At 39.8% G+C, this 8,102-nt stretch overlaps 4 non-coding genes and 4 pseudogenes across 4 annotated transcripts; all 8 read right to left on the bottom strand.

Annotated features, from left to right (window-relative positions):
* Nucleotides 1-145: 145 nt before the first annotated feature.
* LOC144515003 (5S ribosomal RNA) lies at nt 146-264 on the bottom strand. Its single transcript, XR_013501672.1, has one exon. It is a non-coding gene; the product is annotated as a 5S ribosomal RNA (ribosomal RNA).
* Nucleotides 265-1,148: 884 nt separating this feature from the next.
* On the bottom strand, nt 1,149-1,266 carry LOC144515005 (5S ribosomal RNA; annotated as a pseudogene).
* An 875-nt stretch (nt 1,267-2,141) lies between these two features.
* Nucleotides 2,142-2,261, bottom strand: LOC144515001 (5S ribosomal RNA). Its single transcript, XR_013501671.1, has one exon. It is a non-coding gene; the product is annotated as a 5S ribosomal RNA (ribosomal RNA).
* An 870-nt stretch (nt 2,262-3,131) lies between these two features.
* Nucleotides 3,132-3,250, bottom strand: LOC144515004 (5S ribosomal RNA). Its single transcript, XR_013501673.1, has one exon. It is a non-coding gene; the product is annotated as a 5S ribosomal RNA (ribosomal RNA).
* An 870-nt stretch (nt 3,251-4,120) lies between these two features.
* On the bottom strand, nt 4,121-4,238 carry LOC144514998 (5S ribosomal RNA; annotated as a pseudogene).
* Nucleotides 4,239-5,107: 869 nt separating this feature from the next.
* On the bottom strand, nt 5,108-5,228 carry LOC144514999 (5S ribosomal RNA; annotated as a pseudogene).
* An 874-nt stretch (nt 5,229-6,102) lies between these two features.
* On the bottom strand, nt 6,103-6,221 carry LOC144515000 (5S ribosomal RNA; annotated as a pseudogene).
* An 880-nt stretch (nt 6,222-7,101) lies between these two features.
* Nucleotides 7,102-7,220, bottom strand: LOC144514997 (5S ribosomal RNA). Its single transcript, XR_013501670.1, has one exon. It is a non-coding gene; the product is annotated as a 5S ribosomal RNA (ribosomal RNA).
* Between the last annotated feature and the right edge of the window lie 882 nt (nt 7,221-8,102).

Below are 8,102 nucleotides of genomic sequence, written 5' to 3'. Positions count from 1 at the left end.
AAGGGTTAAAGGAATGGCAATTCAGTGTGTTTTTCAACCCTTTGTTGAACAGAAAGTGGCATCAGTGAGCTCAGAAAAATGAAGACAGTGTTTTTGCTTTGCTTCATTTGACCATTACTACGCGCCTCTGCTGACGGAAAAGAAAAGCTTACAGCACCGGTATTCCCAGGCGGTCTCCCATCCAAGTACTGACCCGGCCCGACCCTGCTTAGCTTCCGAGACCGGACTGAGATCGGGCGTGACCAGGGTGGTATGGCCGCAAGCGAGTGTACACAAGTGAAAACAAGCTATTTAAAAGATCGAGTGAAACACACACAGGTCCTCAAAACTGTTGAAGACGCAGCTTTGGGGCTGAGGAGTACTCAACTACATGTAATCCACACCAGTAGTGCACCTATACATTTTGCAGTAGCTCTCTTGGTAGTTCAACTTATCTACATCTTCGAACCAACAAGTTGAATTAGTTTTTTTTGCTCTCTTTTTTCGGTACTGTAATTAACACTGCTGTATTTTTGCCATTCTTTTCATTTGTTTTGTTCCATATTTATTCACCCATTTAGCCTGTTGCTATATGTATTCTTACATGTATGTATTTCCATGCTTTATTTTTTCATTACTGTAATTATTTCTCAATTCTTTTTGAACTTTACCTTTACTTCAGACTTGAGTGACTTGTCGCCTCCTCAGGAATTTGCATAGATCCAAAAATGTAGATATCTTTGATTTCAAAACTATCCAGATCGGCACAATCTTGAAGAACAAGAACAAAGAATTCATGGTCAAAGTGCATGAACTCCTACTTGAATTGTTGAACACTGTGAGGTTGTTTATTTAGTTTTAATTAAAGATGCTGCTTCCAAAAAAAAGTTGCATCCTCCGCACAGTTTCCTTGTCAGCTCTGTCTCCAGCAAAGGAGGAGTAGCGCCTCATGGCGATGGTGAAATGAAGCTTTGCAAACCACTGTCTTTATTTTCTCTAAGCTCACCAATCTCTGTTCAAAGAAAAGGGTTAAAGGAATGGCAATCCAGTGTGTTTTCAACCCTTGTTGAACAGAAAGTGGCATCTAGTGAGCTCAGAAAATGAAGACAGTGTTTTGCTTTTAGCTTCATTTGACCATTACTAGCGCCCCTCTGCTGACGGAAAGAAAAAGCTTACAGCACCGGGTATTCCCAGGCGGTCTCCCATCCAAGCACTGACCCGCCCGACCCTGCTTAGCTTCCGAGATCGGACGAGATCGGGCGTGTTCAGGGTGGTATGGCCGTAGTTTAGTGTACCAAGTGAAAACAAGCTATTTAAAGATCGATGAACCCCAGAGGTTCTCAAAACTGTTGAAGACGCAGTTTGGGGCTGAGGAGTACTCAACTACATGTAATCACACTAGTAGTGCACCTATACATTTTGCAGTAGCTCTCTGGTAGTTCAACTACATTCATCTTCGAACCAACAAGTTGAATTGCTTTTTTTGCTCTCTTTTTTTTCGGTACTGTAATTAACACTGCTGTATTTTTTAAGCATTCTTTCATTTGTTTTGTTCCATATTTATTCATTCATTTAGCCTGTTGCTATATGTATTCTTACATGTATGTATTTCCATGTTTATTTTTTTCATTACTGTAATTATTTCTCAATTCTTTTTGAACTTTACCTTTACTCAGACTTGAGTGACTTGTCGTCTTCCGTAAATTTGCATGATCCAAAATGTAGATATCTTTGATTTCAAAACTATCCAGATCGGCACAATCTTGAAGAACAAGAACAAAGAATTCATGGTCAAAGTGCATGAACTCCTACTTGAATTGTTGAACACTGTGAGGTTGTTTATTTTAGTTTTAATTAAAGATGTTGCTTCCAAAAAAAAGTTGCATCCTCCGTACAGTTTCCTTGTCAGCTCTGTCTCCAGCAAAGGAGGAGTAGCGCCTCTGGCGATGGTGAAATGAAGCTTTGCAAACCACTGTCTTTATTTTCTAAGCTCACTAGATGGCAATCTCTGTTCAAAGAAAAGGGTTAAAGGAATGGCAATTCAGTGTGTTTTCAACCCTTTGTTGAACAGAAAGTGGCATCTAGTGAGCTCAGAAAATGAAGACAGTGTTTTGCTTTTGCTTCATTTGACCATTACTAGCGCCTCTGCTGACGGAAAAGAAAGCTTACAGCACCGGGTATTCCCAGGCGGTCTCCCATCCAAGTACTGACCCTGCCCGACTCCTGCTTAGCTTCCGAGATCGGACGAGATCGGGCGTGTTCAGGGTGGTATGGCCGTAAGCGAGTGTACCAAGTGAAAACAAGCTATTTAAAGACGATGAACCCCAGAGGTTCTCAAAACTGTTGAAGACGCAGTTTGGGGTTGAGGAGTACTCAACTACATGTAATCACACCAGTAGTGCACCTATACATTTTGCAGTAGCTCTCTGGTAGTTCAACTACATTCATCTTCGAACCAACAAGTTGAATTGCTTTTTTTTGCTCTTTTTTTTCGGTACTGTAATTAACACTGCTGTATTTTTAAGCATTCTTTCATTTGTTTTGTTCCATATTTATTCATTCATTTAGCCTGTTGCTATATGTATTCTTACATGTATGTATTTCCATGTTTATTTTTTTCATTACTGTAATTATTTCTCAATTCTTTTTGAACTTTACCTTTACTCAGACTTGAGTGACTTGTCGTCTTCCGTAAATTTGCATGATCCAAAATGTAGATATCTTTTGATTTCAAAACTATCCAGATCGGCACAATCTTGAAGAACAAGAACAAAGAATTCATGGTCAAAGTGCATGAACTCCTACTTGAATTGTTGAACACTGTGAGGTTGTTTATTTTAGTTTTAATTAAAGATGTTGCTTCCAAAAAAAAGTTGCATCCTCCGTACAGTTTCCTTGTCAGCTCTGTCTCCAGCAAAGGAGGAGTAGCGCCTCTGGCGATGGTGAAATGAAGCTTGCAAACCACTGTCTTTATTTTCTAAGCTCACATGCAATCTCCCTGTTCAAAGAAAAGGGTTAAAGGAATGGCAATTCAGTGTGTTTTTCAACCCTTGTTGAACAGAAAGTGGCATCTAGTGAGCTCAGAAAATGAAGACAGTGTTTTGCTTTGCTTCATTTGACCATTACTAGCGCCTCTGCTGACGGAAAAGAAAAGCTTACAGCACCGGGTATTCCCCAGGCGGTCTCCCATCCAAGTACTGACCCGGCCCGACCCTGCTTAGCTTCCGAGATCGGACGAGATCGGGCGTGTTCAGGGTGGTATGGCCGTAGCGAGTGTACCAAGTGAAAACAAGCTATTTAAAGACGATGAACCCTAGAGGTTCTCAAAACTGTTGAAGACGCAGTTTGGGGGTTGAGGAGTACTCAACTACATGTAATCACACTAGTAGTGCACCTATACATTTTGCAGTAGCTCTCTGGTAGTTCAACTACATTCATCTTCGAACCAACAAGTTGAATTGCTTTTTTTGCTCTCTTTTTTTCGGTACTGTAATTAACACTGCTGTATTTTTAAGCATTCTTTCATTTGTTTTGTTCCATATTTATTCATTCATTTAGCCTGTTGCTATATGTATTCTTACATGTATGTATTTCCATGTTTATTTTTTCATTACTGTAATTATTTCTCAATTCTTTTGAACTTTACCTTTACTCAGACTTGAGTGACTTGTCGTCTTCCGCAAATTTGCATGATCCAAAATGTAGATATCTCTGATTTCAAAACTATCCAGATTGGCATAATCTTGAAGAACAAGAACAAAGAATTCATGGTCAAAGTGCATGAACTCCTACTTGAATTGTTGAACACTGTGAGGTTGTTTATTTTAGTTTTAATTAAAGATGTTGCTTCCAAAAAAAAAAGTTGCATCCTCCGTACAGTTTCCTTGTCAGCTCTGTCTCCAGCAAAGGAGGAGTAGCGCCTCTGGCGATGGTGAATGAGCTTGCAAACCACTGTCTTTATTTTCTAAGCTCACTAGATGGCACCTCTGTTCAAAGAAAAGGGTTAAAGGAATGGCAATTCAGTGTGTTTTCAACCCTTTGTTGAACAGAAAGTGGCATCTAGTGAGCTCAGAAAATGAAGACAGTGTTTTGCTTTGCTTCATTTGACCATTACTAGCGCCCTCTGCTGACGGAAAAGAAAAGCTTACAGCACCGGGTATTCCCAGGCGGTCTCCCATCCAGCACTGACCTCGGCCCGACTCCTGCTTAGCTTCCGAGATCGGACGATCGGGCGTGTTCAGGGTGGTATGGCCGTAAGCGAGTGTACCAAGTGAAAACAAGCTATTTAAAGACGATGAACCCCAGAGGTTCTCAAAACTGTTGAAGACGAGTTTGGGGGCTGAGGAGTACTCAACTACATGTAATCACACTAGTAGTGCACCTATACATTTTGCAGTAGCTCTGGTAGTTCAACTACATTCATCTTCGAACCAACAAGTTGAATTGCTTTTTTTTGCTCTCTTTTTTCGGTACTGTAATTAACACTGCTGTATTTTTAAGCATTCTTTCATTTGTTTTGTTCCATATTTATTCATTCATTTAGCCTGTTGCTATATGTATTCTTACATGTATGTATTTCCATGTTTATTTTTTCATTACTGTAATTATTTCTCAATTCTTTTGAACTTTACCTTTACTCAGACTTGAGTGACTTGTCGCCTTCCGTAAATTTGCATGATCCAAAATGTAGATATCTTTGATTTCAAAACTATCCAGATTGGCATAATCTTGAAGAACAAGAACAAAGAATTCATGGTCAAAGTGCATGAACTCCTACTTGAATTGTTGAACACTGTGAGGTTGTTTATTTTAGTTTTAATTAAAGATGTTGCTTCCAAAAAAAAGTTGCATCCTCCGTACAGTTTCCTTGTCAGCTCTGTCTCCAGCAAAGGAGGAGTAGCGCTCTCTGGCGATGGTGAAATGAGTTTGCAAAACCACTGTCTTTATTTTCTAAGCTCACTAGATGGCAATCTCTGTTCAAAGAAAAGGGTTAAAGGAATGGCAATTCAGTGTGTTTTCAACCCTTTGTTGAACAGAAAGTGGCATCTAGTGAGCTCAGAAAATGAAGACAGTGTTTTGCTTTGCTTCATTTGACCATTACTAGCGCCCCTCTGCTGACGGAAAGAAAAGCTTACAGCACCGGGTATTCCCAGGCGGTCTCCCCATCCAAGTACTGACCCTGCCCGACTCCTGCTTAGCTTCCGAGATCGGACGAGATCGGGCGCTGTTCAGGTGGTATGGCCGTGAAGCGAGTGTACCAAGTGAAAACAAGCTATTTAAAGACGATGAACCCCAGAGGTTCTCAAAACTGTTGAAGACGCAGTTTGCTGAGGAGTACTCAACTACATGTAATCACACTAGTAGTGCACCTATACATTTTGCAGTAGCTCTCTGGTAGTTCAACTACATTCATCTTCTCGAACCAACAAGTTGAATTGCTTTTTTTGCTCTTTTTTTTCGGTACTGTAATTAACACTGCTGTATTTTTTAAGCATTCTTTTCATTTGTTTTGTTCCATATTTATTCATTCATTTAGCCTGTTGCTATATGTATTCTTACATGTATGTATTTCCATGTTTATTTTTTCATTACTGTAATTATTTCTCAATTCTTTTTGAACTTTACCTTACTCAGACTTGAGTGACTTGTCGTCTTCCTAGAATTTGCATGATCCAAAATGTAGATATCTTTGATTTCAAAACTATCCAGATCGGCACAATCTTGAAGAACAAGAACAAAGAATTCATGGTCAAAGTGCATGAACTCCTACTTGAATTGTTGAACACTGTGAGGTTGTTTATTTTAGTTTTAATTAAAGATGTTGCTTCCAAAAAAAAGTTGCATCCTCCGTACAGTTTCCTTTGTCAGCTCTGTCTCCAGCAAAGGAGGAGTAGCGCCCTCTGGCGATGGTGAAATGAAGCTTTGCAAACCACTGTCTTTATTTTCTAAGCTCACTAGATGGCAATCTCTGTTCAAAGAAAAGGGTTAAAGGAATGGCAATTCAGTGTGTTTTCAACCCTTTGTTGAACAGAAAGTGGCATCTAGTGAGCTCAGAAAATGAAGACAGTGTTTTGCTTTGCTTCATTTGACCATTACTAGCGCCCTCTGCTGACGGAAAAGAAAAGCTTACAGCACCGGGTATTCCCAGGCGGTCTCCCATCCAGGGTACTGACCCGCCCGACCTCTGCTTAGCTTCCGAGATCGGACGAGATCGGGCGTGTTCAGGTGGTATGGCCGTGTGTTAGTGTACCAAGTGAAAACAAGCTATTTAAAGACGATGAACTCCCCAGAGGTTCTCAAAACTGTTGAAGACGCAGTTTGGGGTTGAGGAGTACTCAACTACATGTAATCACACCAGTAGTGCACTCATACATTTTGCAGTAGCCTTCTGGTAGTTCAACTACATTCATCTTCTCGAACCAACAAGTTGAATTGCTTTTTTTGCTCTCTTTTTTTTCGGTACTGTAATTAACACTGCTGTATTTTTTAAGCATTCTTTCATTTGTTTTGTTCCATATTTATTCATTCATTTAGCCTGTTGCTATATGTATTCTTACATGTATGTATTTCCATGTTTATTTTTTTCATTACTGTAATTATTTCTCAATTCTTTTGAACTTTACCTTTACTCAGACTTGAGTGACTTGTCGCCTTCCGTAAATTTGCATGATCCAAAATGTAGATATCTTTGATTTCAAAACTATCCAGATCGGCACAATCTTGAAGAACAAGAACAAAGAATTCATGGTCAAAGTGCATGAACTCCTACTTGAATTGTTGAACACTGTGAGGTTGTTTATTTTAGTTTTAATTAAAGATGTTGCTTCCAAAAAAAAGTTGCATCCTCCGTACAGTTTCCTTGTCAGCTCTGTCTCCAGCAAAGGAGGAGTAGCGCCTCTGGCGATGGTGAAATGAAGCTTTGCAAACCACTGTCTTTATTTTTCTAAGCTCACTAGATGGCAAACTCTCTGTTCAAAGAAAAGGGTTAAAGGAATGGCACCAGTGTGTTTTTCAACCCTTTGTTGAACAGAAAGTGGCATCTAGTGAGCTCAGAAAATGAAGACAGTGTTTTGCTTTGCTTCATTTGACCATTACTAGCGCCCTCTGCTGACGGAAAAGAAAAGCTTACAGCACCGGGTATTCCCAGGCGGTCTCCCATCCAAGTACTGACCCGGCCCGACCCTGCTTAGCTTCCGAGATCGGACGAGATCGGGCGTGTTCAGGGTGGTATGGCCGTAAGCGAGTGTACCAAGTGAAAACAAGCTATTTAAAGACGATGAACCCCAGAGGTTCTCAAAACTGTTGAAGACGCAGTTTGGGGTTGAGGAGTACTCAACTACATGTAATCACACTAGTAGTGCACCTATACATTTTGCAGTAGCTCTCTGGTAGTTCAACTACATTCATCTTCGAACCAACAAGTTGAATTGCTTTTTTTTGCTCTCTTTTTTTTCGGTACTGTAATTAACACTGCTGTATTTTTTAAGCATTCTTTCATTTGTTTTGTTCCATATTTATTCATTCATTTAGCCTGTTGCTATATGTATTCTTACATGTATGTATTTCCATGTTTATTTTTTTCATTACTGTAATTATTTCTCAATTCTTTTGAACTTTACCTTTACTCAGACTTGAGTGACTTGTCGTCTTCCGTAAATTTGCATGATCCAAAATGTAGATATCTTTGATTTCAAAACTATCCAGATCGGCACAATCTTGAAGAACAAGAACAAAGAATTCATGGTCAAAGTGCATGAACTCCTACTTGAATTGTTGAACACTGTGAGGTTGTTTATTTTAGTTTTAATTAAAGATGTTGCTTCCAAAAAAAAAGTTGCATCCTCCGTACAGTTTCCTTGTCAGCTCTGTCTCCAGCAAAGGAGGAGTAGCGCCCTCTGGCGATGGTGAAATGAAGCTTTGCAAACCACTGTCTTTATGTTTTCTAAGCTCACTAGATGGCACCCTGTTCAAAGAAAAGGGTTAAAGGAATGGCACCAGTGTGTTTTCAACCCTTGTTGAACAGAAAGTGGCATCTAGTGAGCTCAGAAAATGAAGACAGTGTTTTTGCGGCTTCATTTGGACTATTACTAGCGCCTCTGCTGACTTTAGAAAAAAGCTACAGC

Source organism: Sander vitreus, unplaced genomic scaffold (genome assembly GCF_031162955.1).
Source record: "Sander vitreus isolate 19-12246 unplaced genomic scaffold, sanVit1 ctg826_0, whole genome shotgun sequence".
NCBI lineage: Eukaryota > Metazoa > Chordata > Actinopteri > Perciformes > Percidae > Sander > Sander vitreus.
This window is presented reverse-complemented; position numbering and strand designations above follow the sequence as displayed.